General features: G+C 48.9%; 1 long non-coding RNA gene across 3 annotated transcripts; it reads left to right on the forward strand.

Moving 5' to 3' along the window:
* The first annotated feature begins 5,868 nt into the window (after nt 1-5,868).
* On the forward strand, nt 5,869-24,215 carry LOC102555030 (uncharacterized). 3 transcript variants are annotated; one of them, XR_015629215.1, is made up of 3 exons: nt 5,869-6,214; nt 12,225-12,373; nt 23,067-24,215. It is a non-coding gene; the product is annotated as an uncharacterized LOC102555030 (long non-coding RNA). The 3 variants fall into 3 exon arrangements; XR_015629216.1 differs by lacking the exons at nt 5,869-6,214; nt 12,225-12,373 and adding exons at nt 13,313-13,525; nt 22,372-22,458; XR_015629218.1 differs by lacking the exons at nt 5,869-6,214; nt 12,225-12,373 and adding an exon at nt 13,313-13,525.
* Nucleotides 24,216-27,230: the final 3,015 nt, after the last annotated feature.

Raw genomic sequence — 27,230 nt, forward strand, 5'->3', positions numbered from 1 at the left:
TGTACTAATGGATGACTAAGTCAGAATCACTCTGTCAGAAGATTCCATTTTCAAACTAGAACAACAGTTCTAAGGGAGCTGTTCCTAAGTGAGAGGCTATCCTGAGAAGCAAGTGTTTCATGAAGAACCATGGCATGGGAGGCGGCTTGATATAGAGACACTAACATAGATATGAATATTGCATTCTGGTGATCAGGTCTCATAGACCAGGGATCATCACAGCGACAGTCTTAATTCACTGGTTTCTACTGTGGGAAGGGCTTCCCCTTCTCCATCTCTTTAAAATGGCATACGCCAATTGAATGAAACAGTCGGATTCAATGTGGTGTCTTCATACATGGATATAATATATTTTGATCACTATCTCTCATGATCAACACCTTAGTTACTCTTCTATTGCTGTGATAAGACTCACAACCAAGGCGGCTGGGCTCACAGTTTCAGAGGGCTAGACTCCATGGCCATCATGGTGGAGAGCATGAAGCAGGCAGCAGGCATGGCTCTGGAGCAGGTGGCTGAGAGCTTACATCTTGGTCCACAAGCATGAGGCCCAGAGAGAGACTGGGAATGGTGTGAGGTCTTAAAACAAGACCTGTTCCAGTGACACACCTCCTCTGTCAAGGCCACACCTCCTAATCCTTCCCAAACAGTTCCGTCATCTGGGCACTACATATTCAAACACATGAGCCTGTGGGGGTCATTCTCATTGCCCTACTCCAAGGCCTTTCTCGGAAGTAGAGCAGGAGATGTTTGTCTTCTGGTATGATCTGGGAGGAATTAACAAGAAGTGGCTTGTACATGGCAGACAGCCGCAGAGCTTCTTGACTCTGCCCCATCACGGGAGATGAATTTTCGAGGGGCAGGGTCGCATGCTTCCCCCTCAGATCGACAGCAGCTGCAGAAGCACTCCAACACTGAAGCTTCGTGAGAATAAAGACTTGAGAGGGAAAGCAATGCCCTGGGCATAATGAGCAGCAGAGACAGCTGCTGCCAGCATGCCTCACTGGGGTAGGTGGGAAAGGCAGCCAGCAGAAAACACGCCACCCAGAAGCGGGTGCCGTGGAGTTCTGGAGTAGGTACAGGGTTTGCCAAGAAAAGAACGCTCGTGGCGTTGGTTCCATAAAGGCCTTGTTAAAACAATGTCGAGTTGATAGCAAGCCTGTGGCCCTGGACTTAGTTCAAACACAAGGGTAAGAGCCCATGGGTGTGTAGTCATACCTACCAGCTTTTGGAAAGCGACCCCTGCTAATGCTTCAGGCTTGTGATGTCAGCCCAGTGGAATTAGAGTCATCCTGCTTGGAATTATATAACTAATTACAGCCAGCTTCAGTAACAATTATTAATCAGTCCAAACACAGCCGGCTCTTCCGTGGTGGATAGTTTATGTGGACTAATCAGGTCCAAATTAGTTTTGCTAATGATCTTGGATGGTCCATGCCCAGAGGCCAGACAAACTCCATGGTGTGTTCTCATACCCCAGGTTAGTCTCAAGGGACAGAGGCTCTGCTGATAAGCTGTGAGGTCAATGTGGTGAGCTCAGAGTCCTTCACATTTAGGGTTTAGAGAGTGACTGCCAATCATCAATGTTATCCAACACAGAGAACTCAACGACCACCTTTGTTCTTGGGGACTAGCACTTGGCAAGCTTGTGACTGTGGGGTCTTCCATTGATGTGGCGTGATCTTGGGAGCCAGACATCATGTCCACAGCCTGTTAGATGTGTTGGAGCCTGGAAGGTTGTGAAGTGACACGCATTGCGATTTAATTGTGTCTAACGTAATATCCTTTCTGTGTCCCTTCTGCATTAGATGGGCAGTTCCTGGAAGGTCAGGGATAGAATTTTAATCACCTTTCCATGCAACTGAAGAACAACTTACACGTGTACCACATGGGTTCCATGGGTACCTGACACCTGACTGTCCTGGACACATGTAGGTGCCCAGAGAGACCAGGTGTGCTGGTCAAAGTGCAGGAGACAGCTGAATCAGGTGAGTTGGTGTGGAGAGTCAGGATTACTGGCTAACCCTTGCTGACGCTTGCTGATTTAGATTCTCTTCACCTGACTTCCCTGTGGACAGATGTTGAGGCTGGGAGAACCTAAGGCTGGCCCAGAGGGTGGGAGGCCTAGCTGTGAATCCTCTCTTCTTGCTCTAGGACTCTCCTCATCTCTCCACGCTCTTCTATCTAGAGCAGATGCCTCTGCTCGAGGACAGTCTCTGGCCCCTGACTGGCTTCTCATCCATCCCTTTATGGTAGGCTCCAAAGCTGAGTCTACCTACCAGTTGCTGCACTGACGTTTTTCCCTTCGAAGTCTGTCCAACGTTGGCATTTGCCAAGCCCAGCAAATGAGCAACTCCCTGCCAAGGGCCAGTTTCCCACAGCAGCAAAATAATCATATCTGACACACAGACTTTTTTTTTCTAAATGAAGACAAAGGACCAGCTGAGAGAGAGAGAGAGAGAGAGAGAGAGAGAGAGAGAGAGATTATTATTTCAATAACACCAACCTTTTGTTTCACTTCAGAAGTTTTATCTTTCCACAGAGTCAGTGTGTTCAGAAGTACATCATGGGTCAGGACTCCCCAGCATGGAGTCCTTGTGAGAGTCGTCAACCCACAGGATACCGAGGCCAGAGCTAAGCCTCCAGGGAGTGTCCTGAGTTGTTTGGGCCTAGCCTCCCCTGCTCCAGTTACTGCTACATAACGCAGCAGCTTCTCAGTCGCATCCTCAAAGGGTCGCTCTGTGAAATGACCGAAATGGGAGAGTCTGCTGCTCTTTGTCAAACTGCCATGAGAGGTTCTCAAACTCCACAAAGTCATGAGGCAGGCTGCATATTCTTCCTGTAGCTCTGCCTGAGGAGACACTTCTCCACATACCGCCCTTCCAGGGGGCCCAGAAACTATGTAGTTCATGGGCCTTGACCTTTCTCAGCTTCCCGGCAGCTTGGGCTGACTTCTCAGCATCCAGTGGAACACTTTGCCACAGACTTGGTTTCCTGGTAAAAAACACCCCTCCCATCCTTCAATTTTGTCTTTTTGTTCTTGATTTAATGGGACTTGCATTAAATACGCGATTCTTTCCCAAAATCTCACAGAATGGCCACTTTCTTCCCTGTCAGCTGTGAGGGCTACTGATGGTTGTGCTTGGACATCACAGGGCAGCAGGAATGTAGAGCGAGATGCTGTGATCTGCTGAAGCAAGATTTGATCTCAGCTTTCCTCACCCACAGCTGCCCCCATGCTCTCTTCTAAAGAGAAGGTTAGCCACACTCAGACCCACTCTTTGTGGGCCTGGTGCTGATAGGAGATAAGGCCTGCAGATCCTCACGCAAGAGACCCAGTGAGTGTTTACACTTTTCTTTGGAGCAGTCTTGGGTTGGTCTTATCTGAGTTGTCCTCACAGATGCGTGACTGACGCAGACCCAGACACCACACTTGGGGCTTAACGTTTCAAAGTTGTCATGTGAATCCCTTGATTCTCTCCCTCTCTCTCTCTCTCTCTCTCTCTCTCTCTCTCTCTCTCTCTCTCTCTCTCTCTCTCCTGCCAGGATCCAGGGGCTTGTACTTGAAGGCTGAGGTTCCTCTGATGCTATCCTTTCCCCTCCCTGTCTCAGTACCACCCCTATCCTGAGCAAGTGCAGGCATCGGGTTTATTTGTGTATGTTTATGTGCATCTGTATATACACATGCATAGCAAGGTATGTATACAGAAGTCAAAGAACAACTTGGAAAAGCCACTTTTCTCCTACCATGTGGGTCCTGGGAGGTGGGGGGAACCTCACGTTGTCAACCTTGGCCACAGCACTTTTATCCACAGAGCCATCTTACTTGCCCAGTCACAGTGGTTTTGAGAGAGGGAGGCTGCAGAGGAGAACGTGCTTGTTGAACACAGGGTCTAGTTTCCATCTTGCACTAGGGCTTGACAAACTATGCAGGTGACTCTGGGTCCATTGTCTCTTCCTAACCTGTATGGCCATCTGTCTGGCCAGGGAAAAGTTTTGCGTAGCCAGATTCCACTTTCTAACAAAGGGAGGAAAAAAGTCAGGGTGTTTGCTTACTAGGCTGAGCAGTGGCTGTTGGGGGGCCCAAGACGTACAGGTGTGTACTACCCCCCCCCCCAGGAGCTGCCTATGAGAGTTACTTCAGGAGGGACCCACACTTGTCAATGTATTTCATTGTTCTAGACGCTGGATGAAACAGAAGACTGACACAGAAAGCTATGTTTTATGATAGGAACAATAGTCCGGTTTTGGCTTGAGTTTTTTTTAGGGGTACAGGCTCTTCCCAGAGCTCTAGAGGCAGCAAGGACACAGGCAGAAGGTTGTTGGAGCCCATCTGAGAGGCTGCGCAGTGTCTTTGCACGAACCCCGTCAAGCTAAAGGTGAACACTGGTATACTAAAAAGCAAGTTTGTGGGCATACGATAGGAGGAGAATCAGGGAAAGGAGACAGGGGAAATCAACACTTTCAGATGATCTCACAGCAGCCTGTCATGAAAGACTTCGGGGAAACTCCGCTAGTCATTGAAGAAATGGGAAGCAGCCAGAAGATTTCTTATGAAGATCACTGACAGACTGAGAGTCCCTGTGACAAGTATTCTGCTGTGTAAGAACATGGGTTGTAAGTTCACGTGCACGCGCACGTGTACGTGCACACACACGCACACACACACGCACACACACGCACACACACACACAAGAAGGAAGCCCAACCCATATTTGATGACTGGCAAAGGCAAATTATAGGTCTTGAGGGATGGCTCTAGGTGATAGAGTTTGTGTAACCATGAGAACCCGAGTATGGAATACCCGTGTAAAATCTGGGCATGTCTACATGCATCTTGAGGGCATGGCTACATGCATCTGGGCACCTACAGCTGTAGATGCAGACACATGATGACCACTGGACACTAGGGTCAATGAGAGATCTTGTCTTGAGGGTGTATAGATGCGTAGTGGACTCCGAAAGCCTGTTATGGCATCTTCATGCACACCATGGGCACACACACCTGGACACACGTGTAAATACATACATACATATATACATATACATCATGTACACATACATATACACATACACATACATATACACATTAAACTACCTGCCCACAGAAGAAGTGATACTAAGAAACTATGATATGATGTAAAACATGGACATCATATGTATGAAAAAGATAGAAATAGAGAAAGAAAGAAAAGGAGAGAGAAAAGTAAAAAGGGAGAGGAAAAGACTAGCTAATATTTCAAAGGTATTTATTACATGCAATCATTTCCATAATAGTGTGGATCTATAGGCAAGATCAAGCAGGACGAAATGGTCAGGAAAACTATAGTACAATATGGCAAGAAGACTAGGGAGGACTATTCATCTTTTCTGTGAAGACTGAAGCATCCCTTGATGGCTTAAACTGTGGGAGGGGACAATGTGAGCCAGAGTAAGGGACTGCTTCTGTAGGGGTGCTTCTCTTGCGGGGAGGAAGCCTTGTAAGCATTCGCACAGGGCCTATGACTGGCAGGCCTCTCCGCATCATCCCCTCCAAATACATATTGTTTTCTACCAACCCTCCCTGGCTTATCTGCCTGCCCATGTACTTTGTCTTTTACAAATGTTATGTCCGTAATTACTGAGATCTGTCTTCTGTTGGAAGGATTAGGGTGTGCTGGGGTAGCTGGCTGCGATCCCCCTTAGCCAATGGAGAGGGCCTCACCAATCTCTATCCGAGGCTGGTGTCCTGACTCACAGGCCCTGGCCTCCCTTTGGAATCCCTGTGGGAAGGCTTTGCCTGGTACCCTAATGCCAGTGGAATGTACTCACAGGCAGCCTGTCAGGATCTCAGACAGATGAAGGTGAGGGATGACTTAAACTCTTCTTGTTTGGGTAAAGGTTGGTATTGCCTTGAGGAGGAAGGCAATGGGAGTCTCATGGATCTGTGATCACAGAGTCTAGGAGACTCTGTGATCCAATGGCCTGCAGAAGAGTAGGCCTGGGAGTCAGGAGACGAATGGTCTGCATAAAGATTATGGCTTGAGCTTTCATTTGACCGGATAACAGAAGCTATACTTTTCCACTGGCAGAGGCTGAGGGCATTCAATTGATGCAGGCAAGCAGGACCACCTGGTCCAATTCAAAGAGGTGGCAAGTCAAAACCAAAATTGACCTGGCCCAAGCAAATCAATTGCCCAGCCGCAGGACAGTGTGTCTGAGTCACAGCAAACAGGTAAGGAGCTGGGGCTGAGAGCCATCCATATAACATTCAATCTTAAGAGTGAGCAGCTGGGGGCATCCATACAGACACAGCACGCGAAAGGAAGAAGGGGTCTTGGACCACTCTGCTCTGGTAGGAGCTACTCACTGGAAGAGGTGGTTTTAGGGAGTCCTTGTCAGATCAGTCAAGGAACATCCCAGCAGCCAGCACCCTGTAAGGATCAAACATCCTTTGGATGTGAGGGGTGGGGGGGTGGGCTCCCTGTCACATGGTGGGAATAAACAACCCTTGCATCAGGGAGCAATTCTTTGGCATCTGGCCTGTTGGCGTCAACTCTGTTCCCTGCAGCAGCTCATGTAAGACTGAGAGGCTCCCAGCACATAAGCCTGACCCAAGAGCTCAGTGTTAGAAACCTGGAAAGATACTCAAAGGCCCAGAATGTCCCCTCTGTGTCTGGATACCATGTTCTAGGATGTTCCAGCTGAAGTCACAGGCTCCTGTGGAATCTTCTTTGGTGTTGAAACAAGTTACCCTACCTCAGCTGGATCCAGCAAAACACAATCCTGTCCTTCGAATTTGATCTTAGCCACTGCCGAAGTTGTCCTGTTTAGAGGGCTGGCTTCTTTTTCGGAGCTGTGAAGAGACAGACTTCCCCATCATTTGGACATCTACATGTGCTCCTTGGTTTGTGGTGCCTTCCTTCAGAGGAAATCCTTTGCTGTCCCTGGCACACCCCTTTTCTCTCCTCTGTAGTCATCCCTCTGCCTCATCTCTTTGAGGATGTGGTGCTATGAGCAGAACATGAGATGACCTCAGAGCCTCATGTTTGTTTCCCTGCTGGATCCTGCTGACGTAGGGTAACTTGTTTCAACACCAAAGAAGATCCTACAGGAGTCTGTGCCTTCAGCTGGAATGTTCTAGAACATGGTATTCAGACACAGAAGGGACCTTCTGAACCTTTAAGTATCTTCCCAGGTTTCTAACACTGAGCTCATGGGTCAGGCTTGTGTGGTAGGTGCCTCTCAGTCCTAAATGAGCTGCTTCAAGGAACAGAGGTGACATCAACAGGCCAGACGCTGTCTCCAAGGGTGGAGCCTGCTTACCATGTCATCCTCACTTTGAAACTGTGAGACAAAGATACACCCCCCACCCTTGTGACCGCCATAGGTTGTTTCTGTCAGGGATCTAGGTCACAATGACGCAGGAAAAGTGGCTGATGCACACAGAGGCCACATTGATAACCCAGGCCTGTCTTTCCTTAAGACTCTTATCTTGGAGTGAGGATGATGACTCAGTCAGTAAGGACTCTTGCATTGCAAGCGTGAGGACCTAAGTTCCAGTCCAAGAACCAAGAGAGAAGAAGTCTTCTGTGTTGGTATGCACTTAGGATTCAGTTGATGGGGGTGGAGTCAGGGAAAGGTCAGAGACAGGAGGATTCCTGAGGCTGGCCCCTAGCCTTGCTTAATCAGAATCATCAAAGCAAGTCAGAGAAACAATGTAGGGGGTTGGGCATGATGGTTCACACCTTTACTCCTAGAACCTAGGAGGCAGAAACTAGTTGAGCCCCTAAGCTTGAGGCCAATCTGGTGTATATAGGGAGTTCTGGGCCAGCCAGGGCTACAAGGTAAAATAACAAAACCAAAACCAAAAACAAACAACAACAACAAAAACAAACCAAAAAGCCCATCATAAACACTAACCAAATAAACAAACCAAAAAAAAATTTTAAAAAGAAAACCCACAAAAAAAACCCTAAACAAATAACAAAACAAACAACTCAAAACAAAACAAATTAGACATGTTTGAAGAACGACAACTGAGGCTGTCTCCTGGCCTACGCATGCGCGCGCTCACACACACACACACACACACACACACACACACACACACACGCACACGCACACACATACACACGCACGCGCACGTGTGCGTGCACTCCCTCATGTCAGGAAAGGAAGCATTCCACACATACTCTGGGGATCAGATGTGGACGTTTTCTTCTTGTGGGAATGGGGCAGCACGGAGCTTAGCTCAGAGTGGGAGAGGGTAAGACTGAAGATGGTGGTCGGCAGGTCCTCTACACTGGCAGTAGAGAAGATGGGTCTGTGAAGGCAGAGAAGGCGGAGTTTGGGATGTATGCTCTTAGGGTAATCAGCAACCAAGGAAAAGAGAGGCCAAGGTGGATAAAGGTCTGGATATGGCCTGTCCTTTGTGTCTAAGACTGTGCCTGGCAGTCACTGTAGGCTCCACACGTACTAGTTGCATGAAGAGTGAATGCGGGGGGGGGGTGGAAGGTGGGGGTGCTGCCACTTCCTGTGGGCTGTCCCCAGCCTCCTAGCCTTCTTCTTTTAAGCCCCCTTGGAGAGCTGACCCAGCAGAGCTGGATCAGGCAGGGAAACTGGCTCATCTTAGAGGCACAGCGCCAACTTCAGAGAGTATGGTGTGCATGGATTGCATTGTCCCGGGTGGGGGTGGGGGATGGGGGGGAGGCAAAGGTGTCCTGGCCTTAGCACACAGAAGTGAGACTTTTGGTTCTGTTCCACTCTCGTTTCCACAGTCTGGGAAATGAGACCATAATCCGACTCTGTGGTTCAGGATTTGGCTTCCTCTTCTAGGCTTCCAGCTCTCGAGGATGGCTCAAAATGGCCCCACTTTCCCGCTGTCAACCAATTCTCACAACTGATTAGAGGGCCGATGAGAAACTGACAGGCTGAGCTGTTTTCTGAACTGTCTTCCCTGTCACTCTGTCCAGGAGACAGCCCGACTTTCCCGGACTCTGTGTGTACCAGGGCTGAGGGAGTCCTTCATACTTAATTCTGTTTGCTTGCACAATAGATGTGTACTGAGATATTACAGCATTCCTGGAGTCGATGCTGGGGCAAGCTGGATCAATGACAACACTCTCTCCCTTCCGAAACTTCCAGAGCCTTAATCTTGTAGGGACTGGTCGATGGTGCCGAGCCCAGAGTGCTTTACATTCCTTGGCCTGGAGGGACACACGTCAGTCTCCCATGAAGAGCCTTGGTTGTTGGGTTCTTAGAAAGTTATTTGTTTTTTGGAGTTCACGAGTTAGTACACAATGAACTGTCTCCTAAGAAGAGGACACAGACCCCAGGCTTCAGGCTGCTTCAATCAATCATTCATTCATTTATCCATCACCAGGGGGTGTCCGCTGTGAACCAGACACTGTGGATTTAAAGATGAAAAGAGTTTGGCCCCTGTCAGCTCCCAAGGAAGGCTCAGGCTGACCCGTGAGTGGGTGACAGGCGTACAAACAGCCTCCCGTGGCCCTTGGGAGACGTGGACTGAATAAGACAGGGAGGCAGGACAATCATACACTAGGAGAGTCCAGGGTCTGGCCAAGGAGGATAATTCAATGTTGGTTGAATGAAGGGTTAGGCCCAGGGGGGAGGAGCCGGAAGAACTGAATACATCTCTGTCCTGAGAAGCTGTCCAGATACCCTGCAGGGAAGAGAAAGGAGGCAGGGGATGATAGGGTAGAGGATGAAGAGTCATTGCACCTTTTTCTCTTGAAATAAACAGGGTGGTGGTAAAAACACATGAGTTACATAACAGCTTGGTCATCTGGTGACAGGGACAGGTGCCTTTGGGAGATGAGAAACTGCAGCCAGGGAGATAGGGGGAGGATGGTTCAATGGTTGGACAAGATAACAGGAAGCAGAGCTCGCTGAGGCTCAGTAAAAGGGACAGAGCAGCCCCAGACCTGCTTGAGAACCCAGGGAAGGTAGAGCGCCATTATAGCCCAAGGCAGTGGGGCTACCTCTTGACTTCTTGCAGACCAATGACAGCCGCTGTCCCAGGAGCACTGGTGGAGGAACGGAGTGAGAGGGAAACTTAAGGGTGCAAACCTCATTGGCAGAGGACGGGCATTCTGTGGGGAGCATAGGAGGGAAAGCACACAGAAGCTCTGTGAGGGAGATCCAGACCTCAAGCCAGGGTCTGTCCTCCAGGTTACACAGCCTCACGGGGCCCCTGTTTAGTCCCTGGTTGGAGCTCAAATAAAACTAAGAGAGGCAGCAGGGAGCAGGCCACACCTGGATGGGTGAACTGCCGGCAGTGGGCAGAGAGAACCTGAAGGAGAACCAGCAGATCTACAAGACAGGTCAGCTGCCCAGTGAGTGCAGCGGCTGAGGCCTGGTTTAAACCTGATGCCTTCTTAGCCACTGGGATGGTGGGAGTCAGCACTGGGGCTCGCTGGGTGGGAGCCAAGGGGTATCTGGAAGGAGGAAGCAAGTACACTGGGAGGGAAAGAAACAACATCCATCATTTATAATGCCCTGGAGGTGGGCTCTGGGCCTGGTCAGCCCTGTGTTCTTCCATCTACACAACAGGCAGGAAGACAAGAAACTGACCGCACCCTGATGCTAGGACATCACTATTCCTAGTTGTTTGGGGGCCTGCAAATGTGGTGGTGGCTGGCTGTACTGAAGTGATAGATGCCATCAAGGTTTGAGAATACGTGGACTCTTTCCTTCTGGCTTTTCAGATCACCAAGGAACATGGCCTGCAGCCCCAGGATGGGAAGAAGGTTGAAAATAGACCAGGTGTGGTCAAGAGGATGGGCCGCAGGGTCAGGAAATGAGACTGGATAAAACTAGATAGGACTGGATGATACTGGATGGGACTGGATGGAGGGGTCAACTCCTACCTTTTGCTTAGGGTGGCCTGAAGGAAATTGTCCCACTACAGACTCCCCAGTGATACCCACCAAGTATGAATTAATGAGGATGAGGGCCTTGGATGGGAGCATCCAAGAGATTGATTTGATAATTTTGCTGGGATAGCATAGATGGGTTTTATGTGTGAAGGGCAGTTAAGTTTTAAACTATGAACACCTATCACATCTTAAGGACAGTAAGGCATAGAAAACCTTCACAGTAGGTCAGTGTAGATACTCAGAGGAGGCCACCAAGAAGGTCCTAGTGTCGGAATAGCTGACCCTCTTATCTGTCTCCTGGGAGCCACCGGTCCCTGCAGCCTGGTGTTATCTGCTGGGGGAGGGCTGCAGGTTTGAGGATTTAGAAGTTCTATGCAGGACGTCTCGGAGATGGTGGGGAACAGGCCCCTGTTGGTGCCTCATTTCTGAAGCTGAACCCCGACAGTGGACATGTCTGCAAGAAACATGGCGGTGGAGTAGTATGCTTGTCCTCTCTGTCCAGAAAGCATTCCATTTCCTGAATGCTTTGGCCAACCCTGGTATTGGGGTGAGGACGGGATGTGGGGTGTGGAGATCGGCTTCAGTGCTGGGCTCGCGCTGCACTTCCAACGTCTTTGTGGGGGTGACAATTTAGTGTCAACGCACCGATGGAGTTTCCAAGACCCAGACTTGAGAACGCCTCAGGCCTGGGCTTCAGAGAGCTCTGAGGCCTACAGTGGCAGCCTCTGGCATGAGAGTTGTTAATCCACCAGAGGACGAGGTCTGTAGTGGAACTGTTAGGGTAAGGGTACAAGGTCAAAGACGAGCTTTCTAGTTAACGTATGTGGGACTTATTAAAAACTAACTTATTAAAAAAACCCTCCTTATGTTATAGAAGTGATCGTGCTTCCATTTTTATGCTCAGGAAATTGAGGGGGGAGTATGTGAGTGCGTGTGTGGGTGCGTGTGCGTGTGTGTACGGGGTTGCCCTGGGTGGTGAACACACACTCCAGTAAACTCGATGAAGTGTGATCAGTACAAAGGCCCCCCCTAGAGCACGATGGAAGCCTCTAGGCTGTGCCCTAACAAAGCTCTGTGGTTGGTGAACTGGGGCAATGTGTCACAGAGAGGGTCCAGCCACAAGGGGCAGACTGAAAGGGCAGCTACCAAGAGAGGGCAACACACTCTTCCATTAGCAAGAAAGGAGGGGTCCCAGGCTGCCTGGGCTCCTGTGTTGCCTTACTAACTTGGTCCTGACAGCAGTTCCCTAGCCTTTCAAGTGCAAGGAGCCCCAGTGTCAGGGGGTGGGGGTTGGGGGGGGCTGGGTTTCCCCAATGTTTAGTTTCTCTCTTCAATATTTTTCAGTTTAAAACAAACTACTCAGGAATGAGGGCTAATAAAGTCGAAGGAAGGAGCTGGCATTTGCAAGAACATTGCAGGAAGAGTGAGATCAAGGAGACAGGAGGGAACTGCCCAAGGCCTGAGGTGGACAGAGGTGGCCCCTCAGCAAACTGGTAAGCCTCTGACAGGGTGGAGTCTCATGGGGAAGCCACTGGACCTGAGCCTTTGGCCGGTGATTGTGTTTGTGGGAAGGGAAGGGTGGGCTCCTAGGGATTCTAGCTTGGCTCCACCCACCCCTACCTCCTACAGCACTGGCCTCATTATCTATTCTGCTCCACCAGCTGAAGGCCCCTCTGGAATGAAAGCCCTCTCTTGAGTGCTTAGAGAATAAAGCTCTCCACTGCATGGAAGCTAATTTACCTAGGTCGTCGTGTCCTTGGCCGGGTGGGCTGTGTTCAGTGTGGAAAGGACCTTATAAGTGCATAAAGGCTCAGGGAAGGAGCCCCGAGGGCCCCTTTCTCAGGACCCTGCTAACATGGCGTGGCCTGGGTGCTCACCAGAGTAGCCATATGAGCTAGTTAGACAAGGGGCCATTTGTCACCATTCTCGGTTCCCAGGAGAGCACCCTCAAGGCAGCTAGCTCCCTCCTGGCATTTGGGAGCCAAGTTCCCAGCGTCTCCCTCACGGGAGGTGGAGGACCAGCCCCCACGGTGTTACTTTGAGGATCTGGCCAGCTCTCAAAGGCACATCACCCTGTGTGGCAGGTCTGTGTGACTTCTGGTTCCCAGCTCAGTTTGGCCAGGCTCGGGGTTGGGGTGAGGGTGGGCGTGGTGGGGGTTGGGGTGAGGGTGGGCCTCTGAGAGGCAGAACCATGGTTGGGGCCTGGGAGACCAGAGAGAATAGCAGCTGACCCAAAGGGGTCCAAATGCGAAGTGCCTTTTTTAAAAACCGATACATCATTTCCTTTTGGGGTCCCAGTGGTTTACAGACAGGCTAGCGGTCTAGGGTAGTAGCTGACGGAAGGGTGCTCACTGAGTCATTTTATGGGAGTGCCTCAGCGTCAGTCTTTCCATATTGCAATCCAACTTCCTGTTGCTTAGAAATGATTTGACAGAGCCTGTGTAGTGGCCTAGGCTTCCAGCTGCTGGTTGCCACCTTGCCCCCGTCTGGTGGCCGCTGTGGTACATCTTGCTGGCTTGTCCGTTCATTTCCTGCTCCTCCCCCACCTCCCCCAGGAACTTAGAAAGCCAAGGGCAGGTGTTTCTCCTCATTTGCCTTGTTACATTCCACACACCTAAGGCGGTACCTGGCTCCTGTTGACGTGAGTAAGTACTGGTCATGGAAGGGATGAAACCCGGGAGTGGGAGTTGGCGGTGTGTGTTGTCAGAAGTGTGGTTTTCCACTCAGCTTCTTTGTGGTTTTGATAAAAACAATCTAGGAGGGGTCTCAGCGATGATTCTTACTTGCAGACAAGTGGTGCCAGCATTGGCCTTCGCAGGGCACGTTCCCCCCACCTCTGTGCCAGGAGTCCCCAAAAGGCACAGGAATGGCTTCTCCTTCCAAAACTGAGGCCTGTGACAGAACAGCAATCATTTAACCAGTGAAGTATCGCAAGAGAGATACCACCAGGGACCAGCAAGGGGACTCCCTGGGGTGGCCACAAGCAACCTTGGAAGCCAGGAAATCTCCAACATGAGGTCATTGCCCAGCAGGTGACACCCATGTGACATCAGGGGCAGGTGTGAGGCTCTCTTCAATGTGGTGCATTCTTTCTTATGGATTAGGCGACATAGTCACAAGTTCTGGATGTGATGTACCTTTCAGGGGTCACTGTTCAACTCAGCCCTGACACCTAGGTTGCCATGGTTGCAGCTGGGGGCTGTGGCTAGCTCTGTTGTTGGTGACTATTGCACCTGTCCCCTCTGGAATCTGGGATTCCGTGCTCACTGTCATCCCCCTAGCTCTGCCATGTCTGGTGGCTCAGAGCTTCACATGGGAAGGTTACCAGGCTCAGCCAAGAGCAGGCTGTCTAGAGTCGCTGTTCTAGATGTGATTAGCCAGTTTTCCTGAGCAAAATTACCTGATAGTGTATGAGTTCAAGAGATGGGCAGTGTGGCGTTTCCAGGGGGCAGCCATGTGACTTTGAACTGGCGTTTTTGCTCAGGGTCCTCAGAGACAGCAGCCTGGCCCCTGCTCTTGCCCTTGCTCTCGCCTCAGGTTCCTTGTGTCTGCTCTAATACCTCAGGGCTCCTCGCTCAGTTTTAACCGTTAGGTGGGCCTGACAAGGCATTTGGTAACCGGCGCATCTCTATGTAGCCAATAATGACAGCTGTATGGAGAGGAGTGAATCACTTGGCTTCTTTACACAGAGCTCCTCTCAGATTTCGATAATCCACCAGGAAACCAGCTCACCCAGCCTAAAGCCTGGGACCCGTCTCTGTGACAGGGCTAAGTCCTCACTCCCTTTCAGCATCCCATTTCAAGGGATGGGGTAGGGTTTTGCTTTTACTCCTAGATGGTTCTGACAGACCCCACATCCCTCTGAAGCCCTCATCACAGCAAATCCTTTGTTTCTCTCTCTCTCTCTCTCTCTCTCTCTGTCCATCTGTCTGTTTTTGTCTCTTTTTTTTCTGTGTGTCTGTCTCTATGCCTCTCTCTGTCTCTGTGTGTCTGTCTGTCTCCTCTGTCTGTCTGTCTCCTCTGTGTGTCCGTCTATCTCCTCTGGCTGTCTGTCTCCTCTGTCTGTCTGTCTGTCTCCTCTGTGTGTCAGTCTATCTCCTCTGTCTGTCTGTCTCCTCTGTCTGTCTGTCTCTCTCTGTGTGTGTGTGTGTGTGTGTGTGTGTGTGTGTGTGTGTGTGTGTTTTGCTGAGGATCGAGCCTACTGCCATGAACATGCTACACTCCCCACCCAGGATCACTTTTCACTTTCACAAGAGGGAGTTTAAAGCAGAGGCAAGGGTGAGGCTGAGCTTCCTTATCTCCTCCCACACCCACCCCCTTTATTTTTCTTTATGGATTCATCTCCTCTCCCGATTCTCCTTCTGACTCACACACACACACACACACACACACACACACACACACACACACACACACACACACTGAAGCTGTCATTCACCTCAGAGCACAGCTTAGAAATTCCCCTTTTGTTTTCTATCAGCCGAGAAATGCAGGTTTGCTGGAAAATGCATCTCTCTACCCTTCTTGGGGTTCGTGGGAAAGGCTCCATGCGTATTTTTATCCTGGGCTCTTTCTGGGACAAAACACGAGGCCCCTCTGTGTGTGGAAAAAAGGTAGTCACGAGCTGGTTTTGGAAAGGGTTGAAAACAACAGACACCGTCAGCTTAATCATCTCTGCCAAAAGAGCACCCACTGGGCATTCGACACCGCACTTGGCTTGTCGGGCCGTTACCTTATTTAATCCTGCAACCCGTGAGTCGTATCCCTTATGTACTGTTTCACAGGAAGGAGGCAGCTCTGAAGCAGACCTCCTTCTGTAAGTCACACTCCAGACGCCATCTGCCTGGCACGAGTCTACCCTACTTTCTGTGATGTTTAGCTCTGTCCCTGCCTTCTACACACATCCAGCGAGAGTTAAGGATGCCTGCTTGGATGTGTATATGGCAGGAGGTGCTGGTGAAGGTGCACACACACACACACACACACACACACACACACACACACACACACTCACACACGAGACAGTGAGGATTGGAATCCCAGAAAGCAATGAAGGAGGGACAATTCACTCCACCTACAGAAGTGTGGCCATATCAGACACACCCATGTCTTTAAACATGGAGCAGGCATTGACGGTTTTAGAAGCTGACATCTGGATCCCAGCACCGTGTCCTGTTCTGAACGGTCACAAGCATTATCATGCTCGTGGCTCTGAAAAGAAGCAAGGTTCTCAGGGAAAGCACAAGTCAGGAGGATCTTGGCTGCTCTCTTAAAGAAGAACACTTTCCTGGGGCAGGAGGCAGCAGCTGGAATCCCAGAACCCACTCTGACAACAGCCTGACTGGTGAGCAGGACCTTCCAGAAGCACCTTCTCTCTATTATCCTGTGCCCTCCCTAGGATGGGGCCCGGAAGGAGGGCTTCTGAGTGTTCCCCACACTCCAGGATTCATCTGTCTTTGTTTCTACGTCATCTTGTTCCTGCTCTGAAATGTGGGTGAATGATTAAAAATTTGGCAGGTTAATTAACTTTCCGTATTTTCTTTTCTCTTCCACTTTCCTCCCTCTGTAGGTAGATGACAGGCAGGCTATGATTTATCTGCCCTGCTCTTGTCAGCGTTTCAGTGGTAATTCCTTCAGTCTTGGGCCAGTGATCCGGAGACCTCCATGTCTCTTCCTACATTTCCGTAGTGTTTCTGGAGGTTGGTGCGCGAACCATCTCTCCATGCGGATCCAGCCTGACTTCCAAGGGGCAGTGAGGCGAAACCCCTAGTGTCTGTGACAGCTGACATATTCTGCAGGAGCTGTGGGGTGATTTGTACTAAATGAGATTTATGATCGGTCTTCACGGATTCGGGTTGCCTGGGAGCCCAGGGGAGCCCACACCGACGCGTCTTCCTTAATTAGTGGGAGGGAAAATTCTCACTTGGTCAGGGGAAGCTGGTGAGCCTGGGTGTGAAAGCATTGGAACCACAGACGCCAGTGGATGGGTGGGCAGCTTGTTACCGCCAGGTGCAGTTTGGATGGGTGGTCCGTGCTCTTTGCATGGACAGAAGCTATTCAAACACTCTGATCCTGGCGGAGTCAAACTTGAGAGTGGAATTTTGCTTGTCTTTGAGGTTGTGTTAGTAATCTGTGGCTTCTGTCTACCTGCTAGCCCTTTCACTGTCTTCTTCCTGCTTTTCTTTCTGTCTCTGTGTTTTCCCCTGCCTCTGCCTACCTGCCTGTCCTTTTCTGTGTGTATCTCTGTCATCTGTCTGTCTTTCTGTCTGTACCTCTATATTTCTCCGACTCATTCCATTCCACATCCCAGCTTTGAGCTGCAGCCCTTACTGGCTCTGCACTCCGTCATTATTTGAACTTTTCCTTCTATGTCTCTATCCATAAGAGTGGTAGAACAGTAACGACCCCAGGATGGGTTAAATGCCGTCTTTCCCTGTCAAGAGTCAAGTCTATATCCCAATACCTGGCAAATGGTGACTGTGACCTATATGTGTAAATTGGGTCATCACAGATGTAATATGTTTGGGGCTCATTCTGGATAAGGGTGGGCCCTAAATCCAACGGCTGGTAGCCTCATGAGAATATAAGACAATAAAGAGATGTACAGAGGACCCACGAGATGCAGGCACAGAGAATAACACAGCTCCAAGTCAATGGCGAGGGTGTTACAAAGGGAGGGTCTGCCCTTTCTCTGGGTGAGCAGCCCTGCTGTCAGCCAGAGTCCGGCTTCCATCTTCTTCATAGGGAGAACAAACTCTTCCAGTTCACCTGCCTTTGGTGCTTTGTGGCAGCCCCAGGATGGGCTCCTCATTGTTTCATATACATCGTGGCATGCGGTCACCATGCCATCTATGTAGTGGCCCATGTTGTCAATCATTAGTCCTTAACCTTCCTCTCCAGGATCAATCTCTCTTCCCAGGATCTTAGAGAGAAGAGGTGTAGGATACTGAACTGGGCCTCCTTCTGGCATCCTCTCTGGGCAACTTACTGTAGCAGATCCGGTGCCTAGTCCACACTGGTATCTGGCCATCTAGGTCAGAAAGAACAGCGTTACTTCCAACTCCTGCCTATCTTGCCATTTTTATTGTATAAAGTCCTGAATAATGTGGTTAGCTCTGTAAACCCTTCTCTGGAATGAACTGGATGTGGGTAAATAAATAGGCTATTCATCTCACCAACAACCAGTGCCCCCAAAAGCAAACACTGTGGACCCTGCTGATGCCAGCCTCTTTGTGAAGGGATACTGGGGTACCTTGTAAAGGTGCTCTGAAGGATGGTAGAGGTCATGGTGGGGTCAAGACAACTTACCCAAGGTCCCTATTATCTCTGCAGGGCCTTGGACTTCCTATTACTGGAGTTGTTGGAGCAGAATTCCCAAGGCTCCCCAGACCAGCTGAATTTGAATCTTCCCAGAAGTACATTTCTTATGTTCTTTGAGCTACTGCTGTGTGCTGATTAGTCTCCCCTCCCCTCTCTGCAAACTAGACACAAGCTGTAATTATTTGGGAAGATGAAACCTTTATTGAGATAATGCTTAAGGTTGGCCTATAGGCAAATCTGTGTGGGAGGAGTTTTCTTGATTAAGGATTAGTGTGAGAAGGCCCAGCCTCAGGCTGCTGTTGAAGGTGACAGTCCTGGGCTGAGAGCCCTGGGTTCTATAAGAAAGCAGGCTGGGAAAGCTATGGAGAACAAGGAGCATACCTCTGTGATCTAGGCCCCAGATTCTGTCTTTAGGTTCTTGTCTTGAATTTTTGCCCTGATTTCCCTCAGTGATGGACTACAATCTTTAAGCTAAATAAATTCTCTCCTCACCAAATAGCTTTTGGTCATGTTGTTTATTACAACAGTATAAAGAAAACTAAAACAGGGCATGACCAGGAGAGGTGGACCTTGGATCAAGTAGCTAGAAGCTTCCTGAATTGCCTTTTCATAGGAAAAATGGCCTGATGCTTCCCATGAAGGTTGAGGTCCTAGATTATGCTCCACAGGGACACGTGTACAATTGGTGCCACTTGGAGAGAACTCTAGCTCAGCAGGGCAGTGTCTGTCCTGGAGGGACCTGGACATAGAGCTACAGACTCGTTGGTTATGACTGAGCCCATGATGCACCTTGGGAACGCCCTTCAGCAGGTTGCGAGTTTGAAGAAACCCGTAGATAAAGAATGGATTGAAATGGCACCTCAGTTCTTCCTTCTGAATGTCTGCCTTGTGTGTCTCTGTGTGTCTTGTGTGAACGCTGTTGTTCTTGAGGTCCCAGAGCATCTTTTGCACCAGATCATCTGATTCTTGGAGGACTTCTAATAATCCCCCAAGACCCTATTCCAATATGCCCATGCGGAGACCTGTTCTTGAGCTCCTGCTAGCCCTGGTCCCATCCTACCTTCTCATCCCAACTCTAAACAATCCATTCTGGCCCCATCTAGGTAGCCATTTGGGGATGCTGTCCAATTAGGGGCCTCTGGTAAACTGCACTCAGGGTTTCCTGATACCACCGAAGGTCTTTTCTTCGTCTATAATAGTCTCACCCCTTCCTCCTCTGAATGAGTCCAGTAAAGGGGAGAAGCCACAGACATGGCTAGAAGATAGACCATTCTAACTGAAACAAGAGGAAAAAGAACGAGAGAGAGAGAGAGAGAGAGAGAGAGAGAGACTTGATGCTTTTTCAAACCTAAAAAAAGCCTCCCCAATTCACATACCATAAGGTTTACCCATCCAAAGTGTACAGTCATTATCTGTACTCACAAATGTCACCACTCTAATTACAGAACACTCTCACTACCTAACAAAGAAACCCCTTAGGAGTTACTTCTCACCCTTCCTCAGCCCGGTTACCTTCTAATTATAGCATTACGAGACATCGAGGCAGCGTGCTTTGGCAGAAGACAGTGTGCAATTTAAAACACATTTTACTTCTTGGAGACTTTGAGTTACATAAATCAGCCCAATGTCACAGACTTCTCTAGCATAGCTGGGCTCCTGTATACAATAGTGTCTCGTGCAAACAGGACCCTGAAGTGAGCATCTATTCTACAGGCTGGCTTTCAGAGCACTGCTATAAACACGAGTTCAGGGGTAGCGTTGTTGCGAGGGGCAGAATTTGGGGAGTGAGGACAGACTCTCAGGTTCCAAGTTTTGTCCAGAAGTCTCCAGTGGAAAATCCCTTCGGTTTTGTGGAGGCCAAGTCCCAGATTTAAAACACAAGGGCGTCCCTGAGAAGGACATCTCCTTATTAAGACTGGAACATATTCCAGAGAGAATCTGTGGATAATAACCAACCCTGGAAAACGTCCTCCAATGCGAAGGGGAATCCTCAGTGCTGGGCTGTAGTCATTTGGAAGTGGACTTTCCCCCTTTGTTTCTAACTCGAGTTTCACGGTGCATTCCATTACTAACCAGACCAGCATCAACAACATTCAAGAAGGGCTCTGATCTGCTGCGTTGTCCTGTGATGGTGAAGCTGTCCTTCCATTCTCTACAGAGTGTAAGCCTGTAAACCTCCTGTAAGGGTACAGGGAACACTTGAAAGCACAAGCCTGGCTTTGGAATCCACAGTTTGGTGATGAGGCTGACTTATTTTGTAGGAAGAGCTCCCCCTGAGAACACTGCACGAAGGGGCTTGTCTGCAGGTGTGGTTGGACCCATCAGGGTGGGTGGAGGCTAGGAGGAAGGAGCCATGCAGCTTCCGGTGCAGGGTGGTTGGCTGGAGGGCGAGCACGGAGAACCGCAGCCTGCAGTTAGGTAGTGGGACTCATCAGGTAGAACAGCTAGTGGCAGTTGGGCAGAAATGAGCAGCATATCTGCAACAGCTCACATCCGGAAACAGGTTAGATTTTGCAATTTTCAAGTGTTCCCTGTAAGCCCCACACAGCTCCCACGTTGTTGAAAACCTGGTATCCTGCAGAGCAGAGACAACCTCACAGTCACAGGAGTGATTCTTCTCGAGAGGCTGAAAGCAGCCCTCCCCTGGGCCATGTGAGTGGCTCCACTTATGGCCCTGTGGCAGGATGGGGTTGGCGGTGAGCTCCAGCTGCAGATGTGGGGATTGGTATTCTGTCTAAGCTCCACCCCCCAGGTATCTGGCAACAGCCAGGTATGCTCCGTCCCAAAGGCACGTGGGGATTTAAACTTGCAGGGTGCTATGAGTCTGATGTGTCCCAGAAGCTGTTCTCTCTGTGTGTTCCCAAGATGTCTTCACGTACAACAGCCAGGACTGGAGGTGTTCGTCAGAGGTGGACACCTGACTCCGGCAGCCAGCCATTCAGCATTGAGCTTCAGAATGAGATCGAAATGGATTTGCTGCCCAAACTTCCCGCCACGGCAGTGGCCATGGCTTTCTACTGGAGTTCTTCGAGCAGAGGCTGAGGATGGTTGTTAGATCGATGGTCCAGCAGTGTGCATTAGACGCACAGAGCACACGGGAATGGCTGGAATGTATCCTGAGGGCGGGGCAAGCTGCTGCTCTCAGAGAATAACACTGAACCTTACAGGGTGTCTCCCCCAAAATACGACTAGAGAGGAAGCAGCTTGGCCCATCCGGAATGTTGACCTTCAACAAGACAACATATCTGGACTCTGTTCATTGTCATGCTGGCCCAAAACAAATGGAGGAATGGGCTCTGTTCTTCAATACACGGAACAACAAAAAAATTAGATTCATGTAGGGACAAAAGCCTAGAAAAGTATCTGACCTCCCAGGGCCTCGCTGTGTTCTTGTTGGTTACTCTCAACTTCAATGTAGTCAAGGACTCTCAGTAAAAGTGAGTCACCCTCTCACATGGAAACAGAGAAACAAACTCAAGTTCACGTGGCAGCTCTGGCTTAATAGGTTGGGGAGAGCCTGGATGCAGTAGCTTTTATAAGTCCACAGATGATGCTGGTGTACACATCTGTTGGAAAATCATGTCCCTGGTGATGTCACACAGGCTTCTTTCAAAAGACAGGCCCTTCAGATAGCTTCCAGATCACCCCAGAGGTTCAGGAAAACAGCCATGAAGTGGTTGATTCGGCACTGTGGTCATGCATTTTCCTCTCTGAGTCACCGTAGTGTCCTGTACACCATTAGGGGCACAACCCAGATTCGAGGCTTCCAACTTCATCCCCTGGAGGGCAGTTTGACTGAAGTGGTTACAGAGAAGTGGAAAATAGCCAGAGGTAGGGAAGGGTTGTGACAAGTGGGATGGATTTCAAAGAAGTCTGTCTGAAGGGGCAGAACGGCCGCTGGTTGCTCTGGTCTCCGAGTGCCGATTCAGGAGCCTCCATAGATCTCATAACCTGAACCTGGGTTTGTTTAAGTCAAACCATTTCCAGGAAGCCTCAGCTTGATCCAGGGATGTGCTCTCGTCTGTTAAACAGACAAGACTCAACTTGTTCAAAAACAGTGAGTTAAAGTCCGGCGCATTTTGAGGCTTTTTTTCCTAATATTTTCCTGAGCTGTTAATACCTTGTTTCTTCTGGGGTTTTATTGCATTCTTTGAATGAAGGGTCTTTGCAGGGACAAGCAAGTTAAGGATCTCCAATGCCTGGTGACCTTACAAGAGAAACGGGAGACAGAAATGGCGTGTGATCTTGAAGGGTAGAGGTTGGTATGAAGCACCCAGGAGTATAAGGAACGTAGGAACATTTTTCCTAGTACCTTTGTGGAGGCCATCCCCTACATGCATCTTTCTGAAGACTTGTGTCCTTCCAAAGCATAAGGCTTCCTGATGTTAGATGCCACACACACACACACACACACACACACACACACACACACACACACCGCTAATGAGGGAGCTGTAAGCATAGAGGCTGGGATCTTAGAGGATGGAGAGGGCAAATGGGGAATAGGGATGCCTAGACTGGGCCACAGACCCACTCAGCACCCACCATCTCCTTTCTTAAATCCACATCGCTTCCATCCAGATCCTGGAGTTCAGCTGGGGTTCTGCTCTGTCAACTCAAGTGGCAGGAGGAGTCAGTTGAGATGTCCCATTCCAACCCCTACTCCCATCACTGTCCTCACAAGAGTCAAGCCCTGTACTTCCACATCAACAAAACCCCTCATCTGGCTTCTGTGCTGGACCCAAAGCCAATAGCTTTAGGGTGCCTGTCCTTTGATCACCTGCTTTGACATTCTCTCTGTCCAAACTCACAAGTCCAGGCTGCTCTGGTCCATCAATTTCAACCGCTATCTCAACTTAATTGTAGGTCTGGACCGCACGCCTCCATATGGCCTACACCAAGACTTCCTACTTCCCTCCTGAAATCCCTTCTGTGAAGAGAGATTTATCAAGACGATGTGAGGCACCTGTGAGTTCTGGCAGCGCATCCCTGTGGCTTTCCCATGCTCCTGCCTCATGCGTACTGAAGTAAACTCTGAGACGTGATTGATGCCAGTGACCCCTTCCCCACAGGATGGACTTCAGCACTCCAATACCGCTAACAACATATCATTAGCATTCCTGAGAGTGATAATTCTAGCTGTATCCTGAGTGAATTCTCACGGTGACTGCGACTGTGTCTACAGCAGAATCCTCATTTCCAGAGATGTTTGGGTTATGCGTCTGTCAGGGTTTATTTCCTAACCTACAAAGCCGACACTCCCGGGGAAGGTATCTTCTTTTGATATTGCTTTTGATAGAAAGTCGGACTTATACTATTTCCAAAGAAATATAAAAAGGCAGGCAATTCATGATTTCAAGGATAGCAGATCCGTGGCTACCTTGTTTTTAAAATCCCTTGATCAGTTTCATGATGACCTTTTGTGGATGGGATCCTGGAGAATTCTCTGCCTTTTTGGTGGTATTCAGGGAGTGTTGGTTCCAACAAGATGAATCAACATTGGCCTCCTTGTGTCCTGCCCTATCCCCCTCCCTCCCTCCCATGCAGCAATGGCACTCCAAATTTTATTTTTTTTATGCTGGTTAGACACATTCCCTTCACCTCCCTTCCCATCCACCATAATAGAATGCTCTAGCCATGTGCCTTGATGTCGAAGGTCAGACGGGACACACCTGTTGGACACATCAGTCTTGCCAAATACGAACCACAGAGGAAAACGAAGAAGACAGATAGCAAACTGTTCCCTGGTATAAGGAAGGGCTGTCTTAGCTTCAGACTGAGAGGTCAAGGAACTCGTCATTGGAAGCTAAGCAGTCCTTCACAAGAATGTGTGCTTGAGTGTCAGATATGGTACATCCATTCGGAGGCGACACAGCTATGAGCCATGGGGGCGGGGGGACACCGCAAGACCCAAAATAATAATTTCACTGTGAATCACGGGAAGCTTCGCTCTCGAAATAAAATCTTCCCAGCCGTGATGTCATATAATTACTAATTAAAGCAATTATGTCCTCATGTTGTAATGTTCTAAAAATGTTATTGTTACAGCCCTAAAGCTGATGGAATTCACCAGATCGCCCTGGGATGACAGCAGGGTTCTGAGCTCAACAGTCAAAATTGGCTCTCGAGGCAAAGTGCCATCAACACATGCCGGATTCCCTCAGGGTGGAGGGGGTGGTTGTTGGATGGAACAGGTTGACACACAGTCCCTCTCTCCCTTGCTGAGTCCTGTCTCTCACTTGCTCCTCAAGCCCAGAGCCCTTTGTTCACATTCCTACTTTGTTTCCCTCCATCTTTGAAAATCTCACCCATGTTTGATGAATGTGGGCGGGTTATGTATCATCAGCTTTCCTGGATGGTTAAGATGGTCTATCTTTGGCTCCAGTTCTCTCTCTCTCTCTCTCTCTCTCTCTCTCTCTCTCTCTCTCTCTCTGTATGTGTGTACCTGAATGTGTACACCTGTGTGTGCATGTATACAGATGCACATGTGTGTATGTGTGTACCTGCATGTGTACACCTGTGTGTGCACATATACAGATTTACATATGAATGTGTATGGAGGTCCACATGAGGTGACATTCTTCAAGGGCCTTCCACCTCTTTTTTTTTTTTTTTGAGACAGGGTCTCTCTCACTGGTCTGACATTTGCCAAGTAGACTAGGCCAACTGCAGGCGTGTACCACCACACTTGACTTTTGTTTACATGGGTTCTGGGCTTTGAATTTGGGTGGAGGCAATCCCTAGACTGAGCCATCTCTTAGCTTGCTGCTTTGATTTTGAATGGAAGCCTATAGGGCCTCCTGGGCTTAGGTAGGGCCTGGCCTTTACACTCTGAAGTAGAGTGGGACAGAAGAAAAATTGAATGGAGGGTTTAGGGATAGATGCCATGCTGGAGAAAGATCTAGAAGAAATAGTTGAGAACTACATGGAATTGATAAATGTTCCCCTATGCCGCCCCTCTCCAACCACCCATCAGGATGACAAATGGATCAACCACCCTCTTCCTGCAGAGGGGCAGGCTCCTCCCCACTGAACCCTGGGTTGGGCTGGGCTGAGGTTGAGCTCCAAAATAATGTGCGGTTTTTACTGCCGACTTCTTGCAAAGTGTTATATGTATTCATAAGGGCAGACCATGTGAGCAGTGCAACCTGTGCTCATAATTCTTCTGAGGTATCTGTTCTCCAAATATTGTTTTATCCAGGGGGCGCCACCTCCAAACACTTGTAGCAACTTCCAAAAGGGCGGGGTTGTTAGATCTCAGTAGAAAGCAGGAATTGAGGCTTCGTGCTGCCAACACACCTGGTCTGCTGCTCTGTTTGCCTCTTCTTCTCACAGTGCTTGATAGGCTGTCTCAGAGAGCGGCCAGCCATTTGCTTATCCTGAAGCATGGAGCCTTCTGACTGTCCCATCCCCAACTACATGCTTGGAACTTTCTGTCAAATAACAGCTTTAATGGGCTCGACACAGATATTCAGGCAGAATAAAACTCGAGATACCTGTTAGAGGTGATGAAGGTTTGCTATATAAAGCCAGATAGATAGTAAATACTGTAGCTGTGGGAGCCATAGAACACTGTTACAGCTTTTAAACTGTGTCACCGGTGATGCCTGAATGACTGTATCTGTGTTCCAATAAAGCTTCATTTACAAAAAGTTGGTCGGTGCGCTTGTTCAAGGCTGCGGTTTGCACTAAGTGTTGGATTGAGAATCAGAGGCTGACCATAAATGTTCAGGGCCCAGAATCTAGCAAAGTCTACATGATGAAACTGCAACTTGGTAAATGTGGTGGCAAAATAATACACGGTTTGGTCATCATGTTCTTGAAGGGGAGGAGGTTATAAGAATTCATAAACTCATAGTAGGAAGTCAGGTAAACTAAATGTCCCCGGCCTCTGAGGCAGCCTGTGACCAGCATGACTCTGAGATGCCTGTGAACCCAATGCTGCTCTGGCCAGAGGGTGCAGTTCTTAAGGAGATGAGACCAGGGCCAGGCTGTTTGATTTGTACAAAGTTCACTATTGGGAGCAGCCTCCCAAGTGAGCCATTTCCCACCTGATGGGACCCTGTCCTGATGACTGTCACCTTAGAGCAACTTATACCCAACATTCTATTAAGTGGCGTTGTGCTGAGGCTGATGGGGGAGAGATTGCCATTAAATCAGGCACAAGGCAAGGGTGTTGAATCTCTCCAACCTTCTTCAGAACAGTGCTGGAAGTCTTAGCTAGAACGCAAGACAAGAGAACAAGAGAAGGAAAGACAAAAAGACACATATAGCACAGGAAAGAGGCACGGAATCCTTTGTATGATGACAACGCTCTTATATGTCAGAGACCGTAACGATCCCGCCAGAAAACTCTCTGCTCTCTCATGTCACCCCAAAGGCAACTCCAAGTGAATCAAAGGCCTTAATGTAAGCCCCAGCCCTCTGAAACTCCTAGAAAAAAAAACCAAGGAGACACTTCTTTAAAATACAGACATGGCTAAGAAATTTCTGAATAGGACTCAGTTGCTCAAGAAATAAGGCCAATAATTGATACAAGGGACATCATTCAAAATTTAAGAAATTTAACTTAATTTAAATTTTTAATTAATTTAAGAAATTAAAAAGCTTCTGTAGAGTAAAGTAAACAAGTTAGTTGAATGAGGAGAGAGTCACAGACTAGGAGAAAAATCTTTACCATCTAAACATTTGACAGAGGGCTAATAGGTAGAATACGGAAAGGACTCAAAAAATTTAAACAAGAAATTGACCAAATCAAATAACAAACTTGGAAAGCCTGGGAAGGTGACTTTGCAGCTAAGAACATCTGTTGCTCTTGCAGAAGACCCAGGTTCAATTGTCAGCACTCACATGGTGGCTCAAAACAGCCCCATAACTTCAGTTCCAAAGGTTTGGATAATCTATTTTGATTTCTACAGGCACCAGGCACACATGCGGTTACATGCACAAATATGCCAGCAAAACACCCATACACATAAAACAATATGTAGATCTAAAACATTAAAATGACCTAAGGAGTCAAACAGAAGA

The sequence above is a fragment of the Rattus norvegicus genome, chromosome 9 (assembly GCF_021556685.1).
Source record: "Rattus norvegicus strain SHRSP/BbbUtx chromosome 9, alternate assembly SHRSP_T2T, whole genome shotgun sequence".
Classification (NCBI taxonomy): Eukaryota; Metazoa; Chordata; class Mammalia; order Rodentia; family Muridae; genus Rattus; species Rattus norvegicus.